Source organism: Herpailurus yagouaroundi, unplaced genomic scaffold, assembly GCF_014898765.1.
Source record: "Herpailurus yagouaroundi ecotype Mexico unplaced genomic scaffold, PumYag 165, whole genome shotgun sequence".
Classification (NCBI taxonomy): domain Eukaryota; kingdom Metazoa; phylum Chordata; class Mammalia; order Carnivora; family Felidae; genus Herpailurus; species Herpailurus yagouaroundi.
The window spans coordinates 2,188,971-2,214,382 of NW_024412406.1; the positions used below are offsets into that span (position 1 = coordinate 2,188,971).

The 25,412-nt window shown below is 37.3% G+C and overlaps 1 protein-coding gene and 1 long non-coding RNA gene across 8 annotated transcripts in view; one reads left to right on the forward strand and one right to left on the reverse strand.

Moving 5' to 3' along the window:
* Positions 1-25,412, reverse strand: part of RALYL (RALY RNA binding protein like) — a 718,636-nt gene that overhangs the window by 631,456 nt on the left and 61,768 nt on the right. The gene's annotated exons all lie outside the window — the stretch shown is intronic.
* LOC121038047 (uncharacterized) lies at positions 2,486-17,440 on the forward strand. Its single transcript, XR_005794116.1, has 3 exons — positions 2,486-2,500; positions 3,374-3,378; positions 15,281-17,440. It is a non-coding gene; the product is annotated as an uncharacterized LOC121038047 (long non-coding RNA).

The following is a 25,412-nucleotide window of genomic DNA, read 5'->3' on the forward strand; positions in this document are numbered from 1 at the left end:
TTCCTAACCTCATATAATTAATGAGAATTTCACTCACCAGTACCACTATCAAGGGTCCAAGATTTGTGTCTCCCTTCCACTCTCAAGGACCCTCAACAATGGTTGCTGGTGATGAGGAGATTGTAACTGCAACATATTATATGGCGATTTCATCAACTGTGATTCTGCTAAGAAAATGTGGCCAAATGCAAAGGAAATATTTTTTCACATTGAATAGTTTACCACACACAAAAGGATGGAATATATATTCTTTCAGCATTTAAATCTCAGCTCAACTGTTAACACTTCAGAGAAATCACCCCTATCTGGAGGGTACATCATTCTCCTTCTAAATCATTCTCTAAGGTAGCCTCACCCAGTGGGCTAAAAAATGGCCCCAACCCAAGATGTCCATGGCCTAATCCCAAGAATCTGTGAATATTACCTTATATTTATGGCAAAAGGGATCTGCAGATGAGATTAAGGATTTTGAGATAAGAGATTATCCTGGATTATCCAGAGAGACCCCAAATACCCCAAATATAATCACAGTGGTTCAAGTAAGAAGGAGCCAAGAAGTTTACAATCAGTGGTGGAAGATATGATGGAGGCAAGAGACTGGAGTGATGCAAGGGAGGGGACATGAAGTAAGGAATGCAGGGGAGTTCTAGAAGCCAAAAGAGGCAAGGAAACAGATACTCTCCTGAAGCCTCCAGATATAACACAGCCCTGCAAACACTTTGATTTTAGACTTCTGACCTCCAGAACTTTAAAAGAATAAACTTGCATTGTTTTAAGCCCCTAACAGCAAAAGGAAGTTAATATACTTAATTGCATTTTCTCCACAGCACTTGCCCCTACCTGAAATTCTCTTATTTCTGGATTTTACTGTTTATTGAATTTCTCCCCAAATTTAAATATAAATTCCCTAATATGAGCTTAGAACTTATTTATCTTATTGGCTGCAGAAACTCCGGCACTAGGAAAAATGTCCTGAACATAACAAGTACCACATGAATATTGAAGGAGTAAGTAAGAGGTATAAAAAAAGACACAGAGGCAAACATCAAACCTTGTTCTTTTGATAATGGTGGCTTTCTTCACTATTATGTCAGCATCACCTTTATCTCTTAGGGAAAAGAAATTGGTGAGGACAAATTGCTGAGGATAAACATGTGTTTTAACATAAACTAGAATCTAGTACAGTAAAACCTTGGTTTGTGAGCATAACTTGTTCCAGAAACAAGCTTGTAATCCAAAACACATACACACAATCAAAGCGAATTTCATTCAGCACCACATACTACTTGTATAGCAAGACATCACTCGTTTATCAAGTTAAAATTTATTAGAAATCTTGGCTCGTCTTGTAGAACACACATGGAATAAGTTACTCACAATCCAAGGTTTTACTGTAACAGTAATTGCTTTATTGAAAAGTCCAAACTTTCCTGGGGTACAAATATCAAATCACTTTATTTTATTCTCTAACCACTACACTGCTCTTTCCTTTCCTTAAAAGATATCTACAGCAAATACAAATTTAGTCCAATTTAAACTTTAAATATCACACCTGATTTAACACTCACCTCTTCATTGTCCTGTGATTCTCCTTACATTCTCTTTCATTCCACTGCTGTCTACATATAAGGGCCTAAGGACTGAGTCAATAGGATGACCACAGCAGGGCTAATTCACACACCTAATTTTAATAAAGTTTCCAGAGGTATACTGAATGAATGTGTATGATTTTCAACTTTTTTTCTCAAGTTGCTTAACTTTAAAGTGAAGATAACAGCTTTATTTCCTTACCATGGAAAGAAGTTGTGAGATTCAAAAAGCACAGGTTACAAGAAAGTACTTTGTAAAATGCAATGTAGTAAGGCTGTGGAAGCCAGAGTCAATTACAATATGGAAGGGAAGTCACATTTGCTGAGCCTCACTATGGTCCACAAAGATGCCTTCCACATGCAACAGCACTTAACCGTCCTGACAATGCAAGTGAGTATATAATAATTTGAGGCTCAAAGACAGTACGAATCATGTCCGTATTCACACTGGCTAACATGAGGCAGATTTGGATTCAAAGTCAGTCTCCAGAGCTCTTCTTCCCAAAATATCATAAATTTTAACCAAGAAACAAACAAACAAAAAAACCCCAGCTTATTATCAATGGGTTCTTCTGACTTAAAGGTTATGATACAATATGCAAATAACATATATAGATCACACAGTTATGTTTTGAGATTAAACACATAATGATGATCAATATGATTTCTTATACGCAAGTGTAGGCTAATGAGCTGTGACATGAATGACACCATATTTTTTAAAGTAGATTGCTAAAGTAAACTTAATTTTTTTCCCTTTAGAACCAAAATATAAAGACTGTCTCAAAGCCACTGACACCTAGTTAACTCATTTCGAACATTACATCTGTAGAGAACTCGCTAAGAAATTAGAAAAACTGACTAGAGGATATTTTATCTTTCCACGGGCTATCCTTAAGAAAGAAAGGAATGTTCAATGAGAAAAATTACTGCTGATTTGGTAATTCAAACTGCTTGTAGAAGAACTCTAATATTGGCATCCAACTTATGTATTCACCACTTCCCAATATGGTTATGAAATATTAGATTAGCAGGTCGTACTGGATTTAATCTGAACATTTGTTTAACATACTGAACAAATAGGCTGTTTTCAAGAACATGAGCTGTTTAGAGATGAAAATGACTTTTTGTTTTTACTTCCTAACATTCTTCCCTTCCTTTGAAAACCACTCCTCCTTGTACTCTATGGAGTACTGAGAGTGTTTGTTAGATATTCCATAGAATTATCGATGAGAGTGTTGTATGGGGAACTGAGAATGTTTGTTAGATATTCCATAGAATTATCGATAAAAATGTCTAAAAATAAAATATATTAGGTTTAAAGGTCAAAAGAAGTCGACTTATAACTTTCATAATGCTCATGTATTACACCACCTGCTAGGCTGTAGCTGGTTCAAGAGATGGTTCAAGAGAAACACCTTGAAGATCAATCACAAGACCTTGATCCTCAGGACACAAGTGACTGATTCAGGGTGGACCCCTCACCCAAACCTGAGCCATAAGATAATATCTCTGGGATTTTTCATTTTGGGGGTAGACTTTTAAAGACTATCTCTTTAAAGACTATCTTTAAAGACTACCCTCTCATATGCCATATACTACAGAGAAAAGACAGAAAGACTCTTGACAGAGTTCCAGCCATATATACAGTTTTGTTTTTTAATTCTCTCTTCAAGAATATAGAAGTCTTTCTCTCAATAAAATCTCCAATTTGCCTATGATCATTTGAATTGGATTTTCATGACTTACAGGCATAAAATTATAAAAAATTGTCAAGACCAAAGGAATAGTCTCTCATGGTGTCAGCAAGTTTTATCAATGTTGGCTACGAGATTTAAGAAAAAGGTTTTGATTTGCTGTAGTGTTCAAAAAGGAAATCTTGAATTAAAAAAACCTGTGCTTTTATTTTTACTTTCTAGAATAAAAATTCCAATGTTTCTTCTTAGCTCCTAAGCTAAATACTACCTAAGAAGTAACCTCAGCTTTATAATACTGTATACTGATCACGCAGAGTACTAAATATTCACTGAATATACAGCTAAGCTCCCTGAAGTTAACCAAAGGAGAACATTTGTTTTCCCTCATATTAAGTTGCAAAGCAAAATAATAATAGTAAAAAAAGTCATTAAAAACCAACTCTGGAAGGGAAAGAAGTAGAGATCATTTACGCAGACCTATCAATGGCTTCCTAAACTAAGGCATACACGTGCACCACCACCAACCCTCTACCACATTTAATTGTTAAAATTTTTAAAAATTCATATTTCATTTTTATATTTGAGCAATCATTCTTGGTATTTGATCATGACCCTGGATTGGGGGAGGGGGGCTTCAGAACAGCTTGGTGGTTGAAAAATGTTTTTCCTGCTAATTAACTAATCACAAAGTGGGTATAAGTTTTAGAATGAAAAAGAATAAACGAATAAGGAGGGAACAGTAAAGAGAGATAAAAAAGATGTCTCTTCTACAGTTACTTTTTCCTAGTTCTCTTATGTTCCATCAGACTGATGTTAAATAAAAAAGATAGTAATAATGTACATGGGAGCATGATGCTTATGCTATTTAAGTAACCCTGTACCTCTCATTTCCACCACCCCCCAATCACCTCAAACAAAATATGTCTCCTCTCTCCATTCTTATCATTATATTGTCTGATTTTTTTCTTTCTTTCTTCTTTTTTTTTTTTTTTTTAGGAGAGACAGAGAAAGAGAGAGCATACACAATTTGGGGAGAGGGGCGGAGGCAGAGAGAGAGAATCTTAAGCTCAACACAGGGTTTGATCCTATATAGGATCATGATTTCTGCTGAAATCAAGAGTCAGGCACTCAATTGACTGAGCCACCTTGGCACCCCTATACTGTCTGATTTTTAATGAAAAGGACTTTGTTGTTCAATTGTCAACAAAAGAATCTTACACATACATTTTGCCCAGTCTTTCTTTGTATGAATTGTGTATTTTCACCATTGATGAAATTTCAAATGATGTCAGCAGCGAGAGTGAGGCTTTCCCAAAACATAAACAAAACTGTATTTAGACCCTTGTGTAATACTATCCCCTTGAGTAGAATACAATGTGGCAGAGGTGAAAGGCTTGGCTTCTGAGATGAGTAACAAAACAACTATGGTTTCTACTTGGATGCTCTTGCTTGCTCTTAGCTTACTTGGTCTGAGGGAAGCCAGATGCCATATCATGAGTTGCCTTCTGAAGAGGCCCATGCGGCAAATACCTGGGCAACAGTCAAAGAGGACCTGAGGCCTGCCTAGGGCCACAATTGAGTAAGTTCCCTCAGGAAGACCTTGAGATGATTCGAGTGCAGCCCCATGAGTAGCTTTGAATCGAGGCACTCAGACTCTGGATTCCTTATCTACAAACACTGAGATAATACATGTTTGGTGTTTTAAGGTGCTAAGCTTTGATTATGTAGTAAAAGAAAACTAACATAAAAAGCAATAAATTTTCCCTCTGACTATATAAAACATTGATTATCAAATTAATTTTCAGTGCAGAAAAACGCAAATCTACCATTGCTAGATTGAAAGGAATCAATCAAGCAAACACATGTAACTATCTGCATCTATATCTCCATATCTGTCTGTATCTATATCTCTATTTATGTCTGTGTCATCCATCTGAGGGGGTTGGCCATGGAAAAAGCCATCCTGTCATGACGCAGAGTGAACAAGCCACTGTATCCTGATACCAGTAAATACCAACTTTATCTAATTAACTTCACTAGTTTTGAGTCTGTGCTTATCAAGTAATTTTCTGATTATAATATAGCTTAGGAGCCATTCACATAAGCTGAAATTACTGCCTGTTTTTTCCCAAAAATGTCAATGTATTTTCATGACGATTTATAAGTGAAATTGTCATTTCACCTGCGATGTGTTCTGGCCCATGAGACAATGGAATTTCTCATCATGCTGATAAAATCAGGTTTCTCAGCCAGATGTTCTATCACAGGAAATTTACTGAGTTCATGAAAGCCACTCTGAAATTTTTCAGGTAGTAGCCTGATGGTCTTCTCTCCAGATGGGTGTTTTTGCCTTTAATATCTCTTTTTCAATTAACCAGATATGTACTTTTCCCACTAATAACAGAAAATAATCTTAAAATCATTTTGAGGGTAGCTTAATAAATTTAAACAGCTCCATCGAGCTAATTTAGTACCATAAAATTCACCTATTTTAAGTGCACGATTCAATTTTAGGACATTTATACAGTGGTGCAACAGTTATAATAATACCGTTTTAAAATGCTTTCATCACCTCAAAATTGCCTTGTGCTCATTTACAGTCAGTTCTCACCTCCACCCCCATCATCGGGCAGCCACAGATCTACCTTCTGTCTCTACAGCTTTGTCTTTCCTACAACTTCAAAATAAGTGAAATGATACAATGTGTAGTCTCTTGTGCTGGAGTCTTTCACTTAGCACAATATTTTGGATACTCATTTATGTTGTTGCATGCATCAATACGTAGTTCATTCTATTTATTGTTGAAAAGTATCCATTTACTTACTCAAATAAATTGAAAACTTATATCCACACAAAAATCCACATATGAATGTTTTAGTAGCTTTATACGTAATTGTCAAAATTTAGAGGTAACCAAGATGTCCTTTAGCAGGTAAATGGATGAATCAATTGTGGCACATTCAAATAAAGGTAATAATATTCAGCCCTAAAAAGAAGTGACTTATCAAGCCATGAAAAGACACAGAGGGACCTGAAATGTATATTACTAAATGAAAGAAGATAATCTGAAAAAGTTACATACTGTAGGATGTTGACTAGGACATTCTAGACAAGGCAAAACTATAGTCAATAAATAGATCTGCTTTTGTCAGGGTGGGAGTAGGGGGAAAAGAGGTGAATAGGTGGAGCACAGAGGATTTTTAGGGCAGTGACATACCCTGTATGATATCATAATGGTGGATATATGATATTATGCATTTGTCTAAACCCATGAAATGTGCAACACCAAGAGTGAACCCTTTGGTAATCTATGGACTTTGGATGATTAGGATGTATCATTGTAGGTTCATTCTTGATAAAACAAAACAAAAATAAACAAACAAAAAAAAAACCCAAAACAGAAAAAGATGGTAATGGGAGAAGATATGCGTGTATGGGTGCCAAGAGTATATGGGAAATCTCTGTACCTTCCTCCCAGTTTTATGGTAAACCTAAAACTGCTCTTAAAAATCAAGCTTTTCTTTTTAAAAAAAAGTTCTGCAGAGATTTTGGAATATAGGAGCCTTATCAGATACATATTTCCCAAGTATTGTCTTCTTTTTATGTCTTATATTCTTGTTTTCTTATGTTGGTTTTTGAAGAGAAAACATTTATAATTTTGATAAAGTTCAATTTATCATTTTTTATGTTTTATGTTTTGTTTTGTTTTTTGTTTTTGTCATACTGGAAAATCTCTGTCTAATCCCTAGATTACAAGGATTCTCTTCTATGTTTTCTGATACAGGCCTCATCGAGCCAAAATCAAGATGTCACATGGCAATGTATCTTTCTGTAGGCTCTGGAGGAGAATCCATTTCCCTGCCCATTCAGGTTGCTGAGAGAATTGAGTTCCATGTGATGGCAAACGTGAGGTCCCTGTTCCTGTCCTGGCTATAAGGTGAGGACTGATCCCAGCTTTTAGAGACCCCCCCCCCCACCCTCCTCTCTTCCACCTGCCTTCCCCCGTCTTCACAACCAGTAATTCCAGTCAAGTCTCTCACAATTTGAACCTTTTCTCTTTCTGAACACGGCCTGAATAATTCTGCCTTTAGGAACTCTTGTGATTAGTTTATAAGTTTCATAATTTCTGTTTTTATATTACTTTAGTCTTTGAGTCTTTTAGATGCTAACGGGAATGGAATTCTTATTGATTTTTAATGCTATTTCTGGATTTTAGGTTTCTAGTTGTGTGTGTGTGTGTGTGTGTGTGTGTGTGTGTGTGTGTGTGTAGTCTGTGACCTAGTCTGACATAAAAATTTTTGAATAGAAAAATATATAGTTTCAACAATAATACAAACATACCAAAGAGACAACATTAAAGACATTTAACTGTAACCATGTGAAGTCTATAGCAAAAATTCATTTCTTATAACATAACAAATATCGTAAGAAAAAAAATCTGTGTAATTTTTAAAACTGAGTAAGGAAAGCCATAATGAAGAAAGAAGGGGTAACATCCCTAATCACATTGTGAATTTATGGCAGAATTTGAGAGTCAGCTCCATAAAACAGTGCTCACACTGGTATCCCATGAGATCCCTTGATCTACCTCTAAGTTAATTCATTCAAAGTAATTTGTTTGACTCAGACAGTAAAAATTACTTTTAAATGTTAAACATGTTTATTTTCCGATCTTCAAAACTTTAAGAGATACAGAATGAATTTCTTCTACTTTCCCATTTTAAATACTAATAACAAAGAATGAAAATGTTGAAGAGTGCCTGGATTGCTCAGTCAGTTGAATGTCTGACTTTGGCTCAGGTCATGATCTCGCAGTTCATGGGTTTGAGCCCTGCTTCAGGCTCTGTGTGGACAGCTCAGAGCCAGGAGCCTGTTTGGGATTCTGTGTCTCCCTCTTTCTCTGCCCCTCCCCCACTCACATTGCCTCTTTCTCTCTCTCTCTCTAAAAAATAATAAATAAATAAATAAATAAATAAATAAATAAATAAGGGGCACCTGGGTGGCTCAGTCAGTTAAGTGTCTGACTTCAGTTCAGGTCATGATCTCACGGTTCGTGGGTTCGAGCCCAGCATCGGGCTCTGTGCTGACAGCTCAGAGTTTGGATCCTGCTTCGGATTGTGTCTCCCTTTCTCTCTGCCCCTCCCCCTGCTTGCACTCTGTCTCTTTCCTTCTCTCTCTCAAAAATAAACAAACATTAAAAAATTTTTTAAAAGAATGAAAATGTTGTGTGAGACATTCTATGTGAATATTATAGCGTCAGTTTCATCCTTAGGCAGTACACTGCATAGTAATGTTTTATAGACAAATATGTGAAACTGATACACACAGATACACAGACACACACGAACCTCATGTTAGCCGGTCAGTTGGAACCAAGATAAAACGGTCCCTCATGCTGTATTCCCTTGAACAAACCAAAATCCTTTTACAGCTCTTCAATACTAGCATCCTTCTCTTTCTTCTCTGAACAATTATTTTGAAAACCGATGTTTTGAGTATTAAACTCTATTTTCAAAATCTCAACTATTAACCTCTATTCCAATCTCCATTTGCTTTTGTCGAATGCGAATCACCAAGAACCTTTCAAATAGCAGCTTTGAAATCTGTCATTTTGTGGTTAGTTCCAACATCGCACCACTCCCATTGACCATTAGTTGTTCCATTTCTTCCTTCTCAGAGACACCAGTGCTCTATCTCCTGTAGTTGGCACAAAGCAAATGGTAGAGGAGCTCTTAGTATACACAGGCATAAAAGACAATCTGCTCTTTTGATTTGTTAAGAACTGGGCTCTCTCATGGTTCAACCTTTATATTGGTGAGTGTTCAACCCAGTCTTCCTATGATGCAATTCACATAAGTGCCAATGTCTGAGTCTGTGGTCTTTCTTCTACAACGGTATTATATTTTGGGAAGGGGGTGCAGAGGGACAAGAGGAGAAGGAGAGAGAGTATCTTAAGCAGGCTCTACACACAGCGTACAGCCTGACACAGAGCTCAGTCTCAAAACTGTGAGATCATGACCTGAGCCAAAATCAAGTCAGCTGCTTAACTGAGCCCCCCAGGCCCCTCAACAGTATTATAGTAAATAGTAATGACGAGGTATTCGCTATAGTGTGGCATTCTAACAATGAAATTATGCAACAGAAAAAAACTAGCTTATTTACATTCTTACCTTAAAAACTTTTGGAAATGATCAAGGTAAACATGTCTGCTACAATTTTAAAATATCAATGATCAAAAATATACGCTTCAATTAAATGTCTACATTATTAACTTTCCAATAATACACTTAGAATTTGTTTCTATCATTCAACACATACTAACACACATTTCTCACAATAAATATTTCTAGAAATAGGAAAAAATATTGACCATATACTATAGAATCACAAATGCTCAGTTGATGACCTTTCTTAAAATAATAGAATTGTTCATACACATTAAATGTATTACTGAAGTCACTTAGATATTACTCAGCCATTGCTAATCAGCCTGAACTACTAATTAAACTTAATGGGATATATTTTCCTGTCATCCACAACATGTGGTTTATAATTCCTAAAGAAATTAAATTAGATATCAGAATTGAAATTGGAAGAACAGAAGGCGAAAACGAGCACTCTTAATTCAGACAACAATTAAATAATATATTTTGTAAGATGGAATCATTAAATAAGGACTAGAGGAAAAAAGCAACCTTTGGCTCCATCTGTATTCATGCCAGGCGACCTGCATCCCCACATCTGCCAGTCACTCCCACTAGGACTTCCATTGAATTATGCAGTTGCTTACTAAAGCATTCAGTGTGTCACAGCATAAGGGGCCACCAGTCCATAAATTTCAAATTAATTAGTTTTTAATTTATCTGTATTCACCAATACACTCCTAGCCTCACTATGCAGTACTCATTCTTTCCCATATTAATTATATCATTCCTCCAGTGTAAAGTAACAAACGTGCTCTTGAGAGAGCTAAAGCATTTGGAGAAAGAATCAGTTCTAAACTCATGGGAATCACCTAAAAAGGAGCAACACACAGCAATATGATTCTGCCATTCGTGTTCAGTACTAATTACTTAGTACTCTTTCATCCTCTGGATTTATTATATGTAGTAGTGACAGTGTTATATTGGCTTTTTTAAAATGTCCTTCATTTGACTGTACACGCTAATATATTAGTGTGTAACATTCAAGCTTTTTTTTTTCTCCTCCCTGTTAAACAATATGCTTCCCTTGCCTTTGAAGAACTTAGATGCTAAAGAAAGTAGGGAACATTCATTAAGATGAAACCCAGCAAAGGACCCATCCTGTTTTCCCTCTTACTGGAAAAGGCTACAGCACATGACAGTTAGCAACACTTTGTTACAGAAACTGCATGGATGGACTGGACAAAACAACCATCCCAACAGAAAGGAGCCATCCTAAGGTGGCCTCTGTTCTGCATTTTTACTTCCAATTAACACTGAAAATTGTGGCTATACTGTAATAATTGCAGTTTTTTGTTAATCTGTAAAGTTTATTGTAAACTATTCCTATGGTTTAGTGAAACCCAGAAAGGAATTAAACTGCAAAGTAATAGGGGGTGCCTGGGTGGCTCAGTCGGTTAAGCGTCCGACTTCGGCTCAGGTCATGATCTCACGGTTTGTGAGTTCAAGCCCCGTGTCGGGCTCTGTGCTGACAGCTCAGAGCCGGGAGCATGTTTCAGATTCTGGGTCTCCCTCTCTCCCTGCCCCTCCCCCGTTCATGCTCTGTCTCTCTCTGTCTCAAAAATAAACATTAAAAAAAAGTTTTAAATAAAAAAATAAACTGCAAAGTAATATAATTACTTACTATTATATAAATAGCATATAAATATAAATAATGTGTTTATTATTACTGTTTCTCCTATTAATATTGTTTATTTTACTTTACTGGATTTTATAGGAGGCCCAGTTTACTCCCAACAACTCTCTGAAAAACACTACTATTTGAACCTACACATTATACACTGGATCTCAAATTGCTTTTCTTCTTTTTTCCTTTTCTTTTTTCTCTTTCTGTTCTTTTTTTTTTTTTTTTTTTGCAACAACTTGACACAACAGAGTTGTGTCTAATTTCAAGACATTTTCATCACTCCCAAACAAAACCCCATTTCCATTAGCTCTTGGTTTCCATTCCTCTTCACCCCCAGCCCCCTGGTAGCCCCTTATATAATCTTTCTCTCTCTATGGATTTGCATGTTCTGGATCTTCATATAAGAAGAATCAGGCAATATGAAGTTTTGTGACTGGCTTTTCAACTCAGTATGATGTTTTCAAGGTTCATCAATGGTGAAGCATGTATCGGTACTTCATTCCTTTTTTATTTTATATAATATTCCATTGCATAGATGCGTCACATTTTATTTATCCATGCATCAGTTGATACACATTTGAGTCGTTACATCTTTACCTGTTATGAATAATGCTGCTATGGATATTCATGTACAAGCTTTTGGGTGAACACATGCTTTCATTTTTCATGAGTATACACCTAGGAGTGGGCATGCAGAGCCATATGGTAAATCACATATTTTTAACATTTTGAGGAACTGCCAAGCTGTTTTCCAAGATGGCTGCCTCATTTCACATTCCCACCCACAACATACGAAGGTTCTAATTTCTCCACATCTTCGTCAACACTTATTGTTATCAGTCTTTTCAATTATAACCATCCTAATGGGTATTAAATGGTGTTTCATCGTGATGTTAGTCTGAATTGCTCTAGTGGCTATAGTTTACATTTCTCTCATTGCTAATGACATTGAACATCTTTCCCTATATGTACTGTCCATTTGTTTATCTTCTTGGAAGAAATATTTATTCTTATCCTTTATTCATTTTTAAATTGGGTTCTTTGTCTTTTTATTTTAGAGTTGTAAGAAATTCTTTTTGGGTTCAATTTCACTTGTATTGAAGTAGTCTTTGGTGGCTTCTTCAGTGAAAGTCTCTTTGATGTTAGACTCCCTTTTTTGAAAATGTCTTTTTTTTTTTCATCATTATCTTTGCTCTATCTTCTGGTGACAGTCTGTTACCCCTGGGTTGTGGAAACATTCCTGCAGGAATGTTTGCTTGCTTCTGCTGGTCCCAGGAGGTTTCAGGTGTTTCACTTTGAGATCTCCATGATGTTAAATCAGACTCCACATTCATGCATGGCCCACTTGAGGGGAAGGCGGTGCTGTGGACTGAAATCACCAACAGAATCACCTTTCTTTTTCTTTTCTACTCAGAACCTGAAGAGATGACCAGCTTTCTTGGACAGAAGGCAGAATTTTTCCAAACCTCCTCTCACGAGGGGGTCCCAGATTTATGAAGGAGTCTCAGTTTTAGGTCCTTATCTCATGTGAACCCAGGCCATGTCTTTTCCCCTCTTCCTGCTAAAGTGATACTCTCAGGGACATCATATCATCGGTGCCTACTGTTCTGCCTGTGAGTTTCCACATCACTTCTTGAATCTTGAACTTTCCTATTATTGCTCTGGAGCTTACTTTTGTGTTATGCATTTCTGTGTGTTGCAACCTGAGAGAGTCATACACTACACACAGTATGCATTGGATTACAGATCACTTTTAAGAGTGATGCCTCCCATGGAGGTGGTGACTGTGATTTATAAGTATATAGGTATGGCTGAAAAAAGCAGAATACCAAAGGCCTTCTAAATAGCCACAACAAATAAATGAAATGTTGTCATCAGTTTACAATTGCCACTATTTGAAGAACCTCTCAGTATATCTGTCTCTTAATCCCAATCTCCTGAAGTATGTGCTAAAACAGAGGTATCCTAGTCCTGATGGTTTCATCTCATATATACGATTAGCCCTACAGATCAGAGCTGCCAGAAATTATTTAAGTTGTTCTCAGGGATCCGTGTAGAAGTTTCCCCTCAACTCCTCACTAGAAATCATTCTACTGCTTATACATTTTTTTAAATGACCTGCCGAAGTGGAGCAAGTCTGACACTGGTAAGTACTGAGGGTCATGGTAACAAGTCTTCAGTAAAATAAGATCAGCAACAGAGTAGACTATCACCTGACACTAAATCTGGTCTAGTCAAAGTTCTTGGAATTATCTCTATTCTGATTTCAACTGCGGTGACGGAGTTTATGTAAACCTTGGTGAAAAATAGATCTCAATTGTTCCACCTAAACTCTGAACCCTTTTGCTCCAAATAGGTGTGTAATAAGATATCCTGTACCCGGTGCATAGATGTCAGTGAACATCCAGGGAACAAGCAAGTAATTTTTTTGGCTGCGGTTTTCTGGGTTTGCTGTTTTGGAGACAAGGAGAGAGAAAGAGAGAGAGAGAGCAGAAAAGGGCCAGAGAGAAAGGGAGACAGAATTCAAAGCAGGCTCAAGGCTCTGAGCTGTCACCACAGATTCCGAAGCAGGGCTTGAACTCATGAACCGCGAGATCATGACCTGAGCAGAATCCAGACGCTTAACTGACTGAGCCGCCCAGGCGCCCCATATATTTTCAAATGGCACTCCAGAAATGAGAAAAAGAACCTAGCATAGCCAAGATGCGGGTGTCCAAAGCAGCGTCTGATTCACAGTAAATGCTCAGTAAGTGTTATGTGAAAGACAGCTTTGGGTGAGCACCCCTGGAAATACAACACAAAATAAGGAGTGGTGGCTACTTTCAAGGATCTTACAATTTTGTTAAGGAAGTGTAACAAAAATAGCTAATAATTAAAACATATCATACAATTTAAATAAGAGTGAAAGCCTAAAGATAAGCGACATTAGCCACTCTGTAATTAATTATTAATGTATGTTTTAAGTACTTCCTACAGTTTTCTGGAGTTCAGAATTTAGGAAATTTTAGACAACAGAGCTTAAAGGATTTAGAATTAGAGCTGCATATTTTGAGGGAGTCCCAGGAAAATACTCAAGGTGGTCCTAAAACCCATAGATTACCATGTAACCATTTTTCTTTTTTATGTGAAAGATGAAAAGAAGGGATTATGATCCTTTTCCTTTATCAAGATTGCCAAGCAAGATCACTCTGCCCTTTCCTGTAAGATTCCTGCAGACCTGCTCCAGGAGTGAGTAATGAGCACATCTGCCGCTTAAGGCCGGGTGTTCATCCTCCTTCCCAGTAGAAGTCCCTGCATACTGATTAAGGAGGCAGGGAGGTATCCCTTTGTTTCCACACCAACTCAGAGGATTGGCATTTACCTACTGAGGTAGTAATTTAATTTCACCAGGAGCTCTCAATCTCTCCCCCAGGTAAAGTACCGAGGGCAAAAAAAAAAACGTCAAAACACACCCCTTGCCAGAGGGCTAGCCTCATCTATCTGACCCAGCTTTGAAGTCTAGGATCATTTGATATTTGCAGAGTCCCACCTTTAGGACTAAAGATGAAAATGATAAGGGAAAAATCCTACGATTATTTGACACTGCATTTGCTAGGGAAGAAAGGAAATAGAGTATCATTGGTCTTGTTCTCTTGGAGCTCTGAAGTTTCCTTTTCATTGTTTATCAAAAGAAGAGGTGCACAATCTATTCCAGAGACAAAGCATTTCCCAGAGACATTCGAGAGACACTGAACAAAAGAGGACTAGGGTCTGAATGGGCACAGTGTGCTAGGGAGCACCCTGAAGGTGAGAGGAATGAAGCAAGCAAAATTCACACTGGCAAGAAACCAACAGGCATATTTAGGGGATTGTGAATGAGCCAAGTTGGCTGGTAAAGATGATTTCTGTAACAATATAATGGGATATGAGGCATGATAAATGGAAGTTGAAACTAGGCTGCCGAGTACCTTGAAAGCTGTACTATAGAGGATCCTGCAAATGTCAAGGAACCATTTAAAGTTTCTGACTCAGGAAGCAACAAGATCAAAAGGAGTTTTAAAAGATAATTTTCTGGCTCTATCTAGGTGAGACTAGATGGGAAAGTTGAGAAAAAGGAGACTCATGGTGTTCGCAAATCAAGACACCATCATCACATCAGGGTGAGGATTGTTGGGAAAAAGAAAGGGAAGAAAGTCTCTGAGTGGTACATTCCAAGGCTGGTTAACTACCTGGATGAGGGTGGTATCCATTAAAACCAAGGACAGTTATTGTCAGCTGCCTGAACCCTGAACTGACTGACAAAGCCACCAAGGCCCTCATACCTAAGACACCATGGATCAGAAAGAATGGAGACCTACCCGTCACCATTCATTCCTTCTCCTGACTTTATTATTCCTATGAGATGATGCTGGCCTGGGATAAGTTAACTGTCACAAGTGTAATTTCCCACACGTGCTCTCACAGATGACGTTTGAGCCTTTGTTGGTTATTCTTCCATCTTCTATGTCTTTTCTTCTTGGCCCAGTTTCCTCTCTGCAAATTCTCAACATTAAACTATTTACAGTGGCTTTGTCAAAGACTACTCCCAGATAACATTCATGTTTTCTTTAGGCTTGTTGGGTTTTAAATAAAGACTCCCCTAAATTATCCAAAGGAGAAAGAGGTGTGTTGGAAGAATATGTATGAATGGCAATGGGAACCGGAATTTGCAAGGGGGACTCTCCCTCCATCTCTATATCAAGGACTGTGAGTTCTCTGCTCTTCTCTGTACACCTGCTTGAATCGTACTCCTGACAACCTTCCTTGGGTAAATCCTGATTCCTTATTCTCCATTACTTTGATTTGTACTGAACCATCATGGACATTCAGCCCTGACTTACCTCATGATCTTTCAGCTACAGCTTTTGTCTATGTTATTTTACTAGTACACAGTACAGAGAAAGAAACGGAGAAAATCTAATTGGCCACATCTATTTCTGAGCTAGGACAGAGTTTATATGTCATTATGTGACCCTGAGTTTGTATACCATAGGCTAACCTATGGGTTGGACACATTTAGGTCCAGGACTCACTTCTGCTATGAAGCGATGCAAAGAGAGATGAAGAGCGTTGCAAAACATACCATCATTTTGTTGGAGTGTATGCTGCTGTAGCAAATTACCACAAACCACACAAAATATCTTCTAGTTCTGTATTTTCGAAGTCTTACTGACACAGGTGTCACCAGGCGAAGATCAAGTTGCCCTACGGCCACATTCCTTTTTGGTGGCTCTAGGGGATCCAATTCTGTGCTTATTCAGGCTATCGAGAGAATTTACTTCCATGTGACAGCAGAACCGAGGTACCTGCTCCCTCTTCGACTGTTACGTGAGGACTCATCCTTCTTTTATAGAGAACCCACCTTCAAGGTCCCTCCCCCATCTTCAAAGCCAGTAATGGTGAGGTAAGTCTCTCTCACAGTTTGAACCTTTCCTCTTCTTGACAAACTTCTGACCACAGCCAGAAAAGTTATATGCTTTTAAGGACTCATGCCATTAATTTGGAGCCACTCAGATAGTCCAGGTTTATTTCGCCATCTCAAAGTCCAAACACTTAATCATAATTGCAAAGTCCCTTTTGTGCATCAGGTAACATTCGCAGGTTATGAGGATTAGTGTGAGACAACTTTAAGGTGCCAATATTTAGTTCCATGTATTAGTATTCTGCCGACCACAACCCCCAAATATCAAAGCCTACAAAGGGAGTTGTTTTCCTTTGGAAAGAGAAAAAAGATAGGGACAGGCAGACTTTACAAATACACCTAGTTCACGACAGCAATTTTGCTCTCCCCAGTCTGGATCCATCCATTTCTATCCTTTAAAATTCAGCTGCAGTCCAATCTCCTCCAAAACTTTTTTTAAACAACTTGAGCTCATATTATTGCATCCTTTCTCAGACTACATGTTAAATTCATGAGCAATGCCAGTTTTCCCCCATTATTCAAATTTATTAATTCAATCATCCATTCATTCAGTAACACTTACAGAGATTTTGTTAAAGGAACTCCTATATAACAGTTATAAATATGAATATGTATCATTATTGACTTCAAGGAGCACATGTATTTTATGATCATTTATTTTGTTTCCTTAACAAAAATGCTAGCTTCATGAAGGAAGAATCACACGTTTGGTTCTTTCACAGAATGCTAAGCCAAGGCACAATCAGTAAATAAAAGAATGACCAATTGCTAAAAGTAAAAAAAAAATCACTTCAAACTACAGACATTTAAGCACAAACTAGTAATTTAAATTGCATTCAGAATGGGAGACTTGGCATTATTTACCACACATCATCTCATTTTTAAAGTACCTTGTCAGGTCATGATTACATAAAATTAATAGAACTATACTATTTCTTAAAACAATTTTTCTGTCCTGTAAATCAATATATCTACTCCTATCAAAGGGAAGTTTCCTGTCAAAATATGTCAAGCGTGACTGACGACTGTCCTATGGTTATGAAGAATACACTGAAAACTTAGAGATAAATCAATAGGGAGTCACACACTATAATTTTAAAGAAAAAGCATTTAACACACAAGGCCAGTATTTAATGAAAACTTGTAAAACCCAAAGTCCACCCTTTTTCTGACTAACAATACTTATATTTAAAGTAATCTGTGGTTCATCAAAATACAGCTGGAGACATTAAACTTAGTTCAATCGTGAGGCTTCCATTTGTTATTGAAGAACTAAATAATAGTTGCTTCTAAACAGGTAGGTTTCAAACGAATTTGACCAGAACCCTCAGCTTGAGGCATATGTTACCCTGTGACCAACTACATATAAATGCATAATACTGAAACAAAGCTTTCATAAAATGTCTTCTCTTTATTACATGCCTATGTACTCTGCCATTTTCTATTCTAATGTATTTTACTCAATTCTATTCTAGTCTTTTAAAACTACAGCATGTAACCTAAAAAACTGATTTCATAACCGATTAATAGATCACCGATAGGATGGAAAACTACTGTTTCAAGCTGTTCTACACAATCCATCTAAGAACTTAGAAACATATTTTCTCATTATTAATTAAAACAATCTATGAAAAATAACACACTTTTTACTTTTACAAAACAGAATAGGGTAATTTGCTAAATTATACTTAAATGTATTATCCATCATTATAAATTATAATGGATAATATAATATAATATAATATTATCCATCACTATAAATTATAGTTTTATTTACTTTTATTTATAGAAATGCTCAAGAAACTGATTTGAACTTTGTTTAATATTTATTATTTGGTGTCAGCAGAGAAAGAAACTTATAAATATTTGCTAAACACACTGTCTGTTTTCAGTTTAGATTTGTAAATACTCTTAGCTCACAGGTAAACTGAAAATGTTATTTTGAGTCACCAGTGTGGATCAGAACAAACATTCTTACGCATACAAAAGCCACAACAAAAAAAAGTGCAGTATATTTTTCCACTAATAAAAGAATACAATTGACAGAATGAAATGTTAAATCAAAAAACCAGGCTTGAAACACTGAAATTAATAACATCTACAAATAGAACCTTATCAAAAACTTCTGATCTGGAACCATAACTCTCACAGTCACTGGTATCATGCAAATTTCTACCAACAGAAAAGAGGTGACTTGATTGCCATGAAAATATCCCAAGTATGTTAGTGATGAAGTAGAAGAATATTTTTTAAATATAGCTTTGAGTTCAACAAGTAATGAGACAGAATTTCCTGCTGAGTGTTTTATTACATACAGTCTATTTAGCCAGGAAATCAATTTATAAACATATATGGATTTTATTTTTTAAACTTACAAAAACTTGCATTGATACAATGAACTTCAAAAAGCAATCTATACATCTTGAAATCACTAAGATGGCTATTTTAATGCCATGTCTTAACTAAAGCAATACAACACGTTAAAAACATGAAATTTTCAAGTATCAAATGCTTAGAAAACTAATAAATCCAGGTAGAATTAATGAAAACAAGCCCAGACATTTTGAACTTATATTATAGAACCCTATTTTAAGATTCCAAAATAGTATATAGAGAAAATTGAACTTCTGTGATATATATTGATCAATAAGTAATACACGAAAGCTAATGCGACTCAGGACTTTTCTGAGATGACTTATAAACCAAATTCACTTATTAAAGAGTTTTACTTCAAAACCAATTTAAAATTTAATTTAATTCTATCTAAAAAAATTCATTAATCAATCCAAAACTAAGTAATATATTGTAATTATAATAATAACAAATGAATCTTTAGAAACGATTTCCTGTAGTTACACAAAAATTGGTGGGACTAGTCATATTTAAACAAAACTGAAGTGTCTTAAGGCAACACAGTTAAATAATATATGGATGACAGAAATTTTCAATCCCAAAATTTTCATCTACTGTATGTTAAAATGTTTATCACACCACAAAATTACAAAAGTAACAAAATAGATAAGAAAAAATAATTATAAAATAGAATTATTGACCATTTGGTTTACTCTAAGAAAATCAGAATTATTAGGGTTTTTAATCATTACAAAGAGAAGAATTATTTCATACATTTTTTTTAAGTTTATGATTTATTTTGAGAGAGAGAGAGAGGGAGAACATGAGCGCGAGCAGGGGAAAGGCAAAAAGGGGGAGAGAAAAAATCCCAAGCAGACTCTGCTCAGCATGGAGCCTGATGCAGGGCTCAATCATAAGCCCTGTGACAAGATCACAACCTAAGCCATAATCAAGAGTCCATCACTGAACCGACTGAGCCACTCACTCAAGAGCCCCAATTCACATAATTTTTAGGTGATTGTTCTGTGATCCTAACAAATATACAGTGTAATTCCAGAGCTTACTCGTTCTCTGCATGTTACTATTTACCTGGTTGGTCACTGTAATGGGCTGCATACAACTATGGCCACCAACATTCTTTCCCATTTTACACATACCATTCCTACAATTGAGATGTGCAATTTCTCCACCCCTTTAATCTGAGCTGACCTTGTGAATTGCTCTAATCAACACCATGAGGCTGATTATTATATATGAAACGACATTCCTGGACTTCAGATTCAAGCAAGTCCTTAACAGGACTGGCAGCCTTCACTTCTCTCTCCGAACCCTCAGACCACCATGCTGTGAGATACCAATCTAGCCATCTGGACATGTCACATGGAGAATGAAGGGTGTCTGGCTGAAACCTCAACCCAACCACCAGCCGAATGTAGCTTCACAAATGATCACTTCTGAGATAGCAGAATCATGAGAAAAAAGAATTGCTATTGTGTTAAGCCACTAAGTTTCAGGATGATTTGTTACACAGGAATGGGAAAGTGAAACGATCAGTTTACTTTCCTCATATGGTCTTAACCCTTACTTCAGGAAATATCTAACTTCAAGCACAATCCTTGTATAGCCGCCAGAACCCAGATAGAACATATTAAAATAAAATGAGTTAACAGGTATGTGATATAATCCAAAACAACTCCTCTCCATCTCTTGCCTTTTCAGGGAAAGCACTGAAGCCAGATATTTCTGCCAAATCTGATCATGGACCTGAAACATCAAGGGCTTTGTCCTTGGGGTCCTAACATGGAAGGCAGTGTGTGTGCTCACATATCACACATCCAGACTTATATGAGACATGTTATCAATGTTTCCTCATAGTCACTGTTGTATATTACATGCTTTTCTGTTTTTGTCCTGGTTGTTCAGAACCATCTATAAATATGACAATTAAAAGTAGCATGAACAGGATTAACAGTGGTTTGATCATGTTTTTAAAAAAAATTTGCATATATAAAGGCATAAGCAGGAAAAACATATTTTTAATGAATATCTGAATGACTAGGTGGAAGACAATATTCTAGTCTCAAATTTAATGCTGACAGAGTATCCCTATTCAAGTCACTTAACTTCTTTATGCCTTATTTTACTGAACAATTAGAATGATAATACCTGTCCTGACATACATCACAGGAAATTTGTTCAAATAAATGAGATAATATATAAGAAGGCACTTTTGAAGACTACCCGAGAGAGTAGTTAATGACACATGAGAAAAATGTAAGGCATAGAATACAGGAGTTGGAGAAGAATTTAGAGGTCAGGCTATGCAACATCGCTTCCGCATTATCATTCACCTTGTGCTTGACCTACATTGTAAAGGCAGGTCATTTCATTTCCAGACAGCTCTAATTGTTAGTAATGAGTTTAAATAATCTGTGTCCTTGTCACTTCTGCTCTTTGGCCTTATTTCTTTCCTCCAGAGCACCACAGAACATTTCTATTCAACCCCCGATTCAATTCACTACAAAAGCATTTTGTCAGGAATTGAACTAAGACGTGGGCTACAGATATGAACAACACATTAGTAAGACAAGGTTGTGCTCTGATATCTCTCACAGGCTAGCGGAGACATATAGATGACAATAAATTAATGTCTTTCAGTGTGGTAAGAGCTGACTGAAACTATAAGGATGAGGCAGAGACACAAAAAGAACACAAAAGAGGCAGTGGTCCACTCACCTAGGAACATCAGGCAAGCTTGCACAGAGATGGCATCCCTACAACTGAGTCTTGAAAGACAATTATGGGAATAAGTTTGAGGAAATATTAACAAAGTGAATTTGTGAGGAAAGGTGAACATTAACAACTCAAGCATTTGCTAAAATGCTCCCATTATTTTCTTTTTAATTTTTTAAATTTATTCACTTATTTTGAGAGTGAGAGTAAGCAGGATAGGGGCAGAGTCCGGTGTGGGGCTCAAACTCACAAACTGTGAGATCATGACCTGAGCCAAATCGAGAGTTGGATGCTTAACTGAGTGAGCCACCCAAGTGCTCCACTTCAGTAAAAATTCTTTTTTTTTAATTTTTTTAACGTTTTATTTATTTTTGAGACAGGAAGAGACAGAGCATGAACGGGGGAGGGTCAGAGAGAGAGGGAGACACAGAATCTGAAACAGGCTCCAGGCTCTGAGCTGTCAGCACAGAGCCCGACGTGGGGCTCGAACTCACGGACAGTGAGATCGTGACCTGAGCCAAAGTCGGACGCTTAACCGACTGAGCCACACAGGCGCCCCCCTCAGTAAAAATTCTTAAACAGTCTTTGTATGAACTTCATGGTATACAATTTACAAATCCACTCATCCCTCAAACTGGTATCATTTTTCTAAATGTTACAAATCTGAAGAAGAATGAAGAAGAGGAAGAGAATTAACAAACCAAGACCTGGACACAAATTCATCTTTTGTTGAGACAGCCCAATACTGCACATTGTTCATTGGGTGGAAAGCAGGGTAGAGGAAAGCAACAGAAAAAAACCAGCACTTGTGTATAAAAAATACCTAGTCTATCTTCCAACTAAGCCTTTTATAGGCTGACATTACTGTCCTTTCAGTAGGGCTCCATTTATTTCAACCTGATTGTAGAACGTAGTATTTATTCCTCTAAATTGTCATTTTGTTTTCAGACACTGGTTCCACTCAAATGAGAATAACTGAATCCTGGGTTTTTCTTCATTATGGAAATTACTTACACCACTAATTTGTATGATATCTTAAATCCTAAAAAAACAATCCACTGTCTTTGTGCTCATCTGAATCATCGATTAAAAAAAATAGAAGAGGGCCCTAAGCAAATCTCACCATTTCCATCCTCTGCCATCTTGAAAATCTGGTAAACAACCTTGTGTGCATGTGGTTACCTCAGTGCCCATACTGCAGGGACCAAATAAGCTGGTGATTCTCAAATCAATGTCAATAGTCTCTAGCTGTGCTCTAAGTTCCAGAACTGTGTGTCTAGTTATCTTCCAAGATTTTCACATAAATATGCAACAAGGACTCTCAATGTTTCAAAACACCTCGTTATTTCCATTTATCCTTTAACCTGCCTTTCCCTTGGGGTGCCTGGGTGGCTCAGTCGGTTAAGCATCTGACTTCGGCTCAGGTCATGATCTCACGGTTCATGAGTTTGAACCCCGCATTGGGCTCTGTGCTGGCAGCTGACAGCCTGGACCCTGCTTCGGATTCTGTGTCTCCCTCTCTCTCTGCCCCTCCCTGGCTTGTGCTCTGTCTCTCTCTCTCTCTCAAAAATAAATAAACACTAAAAAAAAACCAAAAACAAAAAAAAAAACAAAAAAACAACCTGCCTTTTCCCTGTAATTATTTTACTTGCTTAAAAGCAGCCTCATCCTAATAGTATCATCCAGAGATGATGATTCATTAACTTTTGTCACAAAATAATGTGGTCCACAAATAATAATAAATTATAAAATATCCAGAGTCCCATATCCTCAACAAACATTTCTTCCTATTATACTGGGAAAATCAAACCTGTGCAAATTCAGGAAATGTACCTATCCAATCAGGAGAGCTTATGGAATCAGACAGAGGACACATGCTTTGGGTACGAGGTGAGCCTACTCCTTACTTGTGTGGAGTCACTATTAGCCAGCCAACAAGTGACCACAAACCAGGCATGATGTTATTTCTGACCTCGTATAAGAAGACATATGTTAGTATCATGATGATGATGATGTTGATGAAAATTTATAATACCAAAAGATTTGCCTGCTGTGAACTCTTAGGATTTTATGGCTGTACTTGGCATTTTGCAGTCCCATTAAATACTTAAGTGGGTCTTCATTTCTTCCAAGTGTCACTGCTCTAAGTATGACCCTTCAACTCCAGGTATAGTCTTTGGTAATTGGAATTTAAGTAGGCAAAAACAATGAAATCCTGCATAAATTTTCCTCTATAATTCTAAGATTCAATAATCTGTGACCTAATGTTCCATAAAGTAATTCAGGCTGAAAGCTGGGCTCCACCAACCACCTGAATGTTTTCCAATTACCTTTCCTGGCCAGGTTGTTCATACCATCTTTTTCTCAGCAAGTTTTCTTTATTTTATCAAGAATAATTTTTTGTTGTTGCTAAAAACAAAACTTTTTAGTGGTACCTGGGTGGCTCAGTAGGTTAAGTGTCCAACTCTTGATTTCGGGTCATGGTCTCACAGTCCTGAGATCGAGCCCTGCATCAAGCTCTGCACTGGGCCTGGAGCCTTCTTAAGATTCTCTCCCTCTCCCTCTGGCCTCCCCTGCTTGTGTGCTCTCTCTCTCAAAAACAAAAACAAAACACACTTTTTTTTTTTTTAATTTTTTTTTTCAACGTTTATTTATTTTTGGGACAGAGAGAGACATAGCATGAACGGGGGAGGGGCAGAGAGAGAGGGAGACACAGAATCGGAAACAGGCTCCAAGCTCTGAGCCATCAGCCCAGAGCCTGACGCGGGGCTCGAACTCACGGACCACGAGATCGTGACCTGGCTGAAGTCGGACGCCCAACCGACTGCGCCACCCAGGCGCCCCAAAACACACTTTTTAAAAAAGATCTATACTTTCCAAAAGTTTATATTCAGAGTCAAAAACCATTTAATAAACACCTACTGTGTTCTGATATTATCTCATTAAACCTGAAAAGAATCCCATAAACTAGATAATGTTAGATAGGTACAGAAGAAAGTGGGTAAGGTTATGGCTCAAGAAACAGAAGCCTGGTTCAACTCCTAGGCATGCATGCTATTCGTTGGGTAAATTACTTAACCTCTTTGTACTTCAGTTTCTTAATTTAGAGAGTGGGGATGACTGCACTGGTACCTACTCCCTGGAGTTTTCTGAGAATAAAATAAGTAATTCATTTAAGGCCTCTAGAATAAGAAAAGTGAATTGAGACACACAGAGGTTAAGTCACTTGTTGAAAGCTATACAGTCAGTTTGCAGCATATCCTGTTTCAGATAACTTTCTCTTACCCAACTCAGTGCATTTTCTCTACCACGGCTGCATGAAGAACCTATATTTTAACAGATGTAGACAAGATGGGACATCAAGTAGAGCCAAGATTACTCTAAAGATCCTCAGGACAGCTAGCATGACCTTCAGAAATGGTTTTCTGTCAGAGAATGTCTCTTAATATGAGTCACTCCCACTTTACTCTACAGGAGGCACTTTACCTGTTGTTAGAGTTAAGAACACACTTGACTTAATGAAAACTGTTACATGTCAAAACAAAGGCTTTTGCTGGCAAATAAAAGGTCTTTTTCAGAGCGCCTGGTTAAGCGGCCGACTTCGGCTCAGGTCATGCTCTCACAGTTCGTGGGTTCCAGCCCCATGTCGGGCTCTGTGCTGACAGCTCAGAGCCTGGAGCCTACTTCAGATTCTGTGTCTCCCTCTCTCTCTGCCCCTCCCCCGCTCCTGCTCTGTCTCTCTCTCTCTCTCTCTCTCTCTCTCTCTCTCTC